The 2,285-nt window shown below is 20.9% G+C and overlaps 1 protein-coding gene across 1 annotated transcript in view; it reads left to right on the top strand.

Moving 5' to 3' along the window:
- Positions 1 to 2,285, top strand: part of LOC117178695 — a 26,846-nt gene that overhangs the window by 5,893 nt on the left and 18,668 nt on the right. The gene's annotated exons all lie outside the window — the stretch shown is intronic.

Genomic DNA, 2,285 nt, shown 5'->3' with positions numbered 1-2,285 from the left:
TTTGTAGATCATTAATTTACTTGGTCGAAAATTCATGTTATTGGTTCAGAATTTAACAAATTTATTACAAATTTATTTTTTCGATTAAAAATTATTTTTTTTATCTGAAAATGTAACTACTCTAGGATTGATTAAGAATTAATCGTTATTATCTGGAAATTGAACTATTCAATTTTTGATTGAAACTTTATCCTGTACATTGTCTTAGTTAAAACACCAATTAGTTCATAGAAAATTAATTTAATTTGTTAAAAAGTAAACTTTTGGGTTAAAAATTGATTTATTTTGTTAATTATATTTTTTTCTAAAATTAAAAAAACTCCAAAATAAAGAAATTTCCTTAAAATTTTACGGATTCTTTTTTTTTAATTTTTAAAATGTTTTCAAATAATCACTTAAAATTTATTGTTCAAAATAAAAAATCATTTTTAATGTTCTTAGCAATCACAACAATTTTTGTCATTCTTTTTAAATACTGTACAATTTTCAAAAAGCTTTTTTTTTTAAATCTGCAAAAGTCTAAATCGTGTTTCAAATTATTTGAAATAATTTCAAGTTTTAAATTAATTCTGAATCTTTTTTTAAATTAAAATTGTAGCGTTTAAACTTAAAATTTAGCTCATTACAAATTTAACAATTCAAGGCTTTCTATTTCGAACCATTCTGTTAAAATTTATATAATTTTTAACAGTTGTTTGTAATGGATTGTTTTAAATGAATGGTCAAATATTGCTGATGATTCACGAAATTTTCTTTTTTTACTTAAAAAATTTCAAAAATTGATTGGGTTAAAAATAAAAATTTTTGATACTGAAATAATATTTCAAGTCATAACGAAAAAAAAAATTAATAAATTTTCTAACAAATAATTGGTGTTTTAACTAATACAATTTACAGGATAAAGTTTAACCAAAAATGGAATAGTTCAATTTCCAGGTAAAAGCTGTGATAAAAAATTGAATTGAAAAAGGAAAAAAACAAATTTTCAATAAAATTGTTAAATTTTCAAGGGAAAAGGTGAATTTTCACCCAGAAGATTAATGTTCTATAAAAAAAACGATTTTCAAACTTAAGCAATATATACGATTAATTTTTAATCAATCCTATAATAGTTACATTTTCAGATAAAGATAAATCATTTTTAACGGAAAAAATTTATTTTCAACAAAGTTGTTGAATTGTCAACCAATCAGATGAATTTTCGACCACGAATATTAATGATCTACAAAAAAAGACAAATTTTAAACAAAATACATGAATTTTCAACGAAATGATTTAATTCTAATGTCAAAAAGACGAATCATCAACAAAAAGTTGAATTTCTTAAACGAAAAATATGAGTTTTCAATCAAAGAGATAAACTTTCAACCAAATAGTTCAATTTTCAACCAGAATCATAAAACCTTGTTAAAAAAAACGCATTTTTTTACAAAGTAGTTCAATTCTTAGTGAAATAATCGACTTTTAAACCCAAGAAGATGTACAGTTCATATTTTAACCAAACAATTGCATTTTTGACCAAAAATGATACATTTTCAACCAAAAAGATTAAATTTCTACTAAAAAAGGTCAAATTAATTTTAATAAATTTTGTAATTTTAAAGTCAAAAGAGTATTATCTACAAAAAAGCTGAATTTTTAACCTAACTTAAAGGCAAATAGTTGAATTTTCAACTATAATTATGAATCCTTAATAAGAAAATATTAATTTTTTTACTAAGTAGTTCAACTTTAAGTGAATAATCGAATTTTCCACGCAAAAATTATGATGTTAATTTTTAACAATATAGTTGCATTTACAACAAAACGAGTTTGCAACCAAAAAATATTTACAGTTGATAATTTCTACAAAAAAGACGAATAGTTAACAAAATACATGATTTTTTAACCAAAAATGGTATAGATTAATTGTCAGTTTCAAAAATGTATTTTCAACGAAAGAGATGAACCTTTAAATAAAAGAAATAAAAATTTTAATCAAGTAGTTGAATTTTTGATAGAAAAGAAGACTTTTTTACAATATAGTTACATTTTCAACAAAATAATTAATTTTTCAATCAAATAATTGAGTTTTTATCCAAACGGGATGAATTCCAAAATCACCAATTTCTTTAATTTCTTTCAAATGCGGATCAAGATTTAAATAAGGCTATTATAATATAACATAATTATAATATTATCAATAATAATAATAATAATAATAATATATATATAATAGTATTAATATTTATATAATTTATATTTTATACTTGAAGTAACGTAACCTCAAAATACACGCATTAAAG

This window comes from Belonocnema kinseyi, chromosome 8 (assembly GCF_010883055.1).
Source record: "Belonocnema kinseyi isolate 2016_QV_RU_SX_M_011 chromosome 8, B_treatae_v1, whole genome shotgun sequence".
Taxonomy (NCBI): Eukaryota; Metazoa; Arthropoda; class Insecta; order Hymenoptera; family Cynipidae; genus Belonocnema; species Belonocnema kinseyi.
The sequence above is the reverse complement of the archived record's forward strand: the minus strand, read 5'-3'. Positions and strand labels throughout refer to the sequence as shown.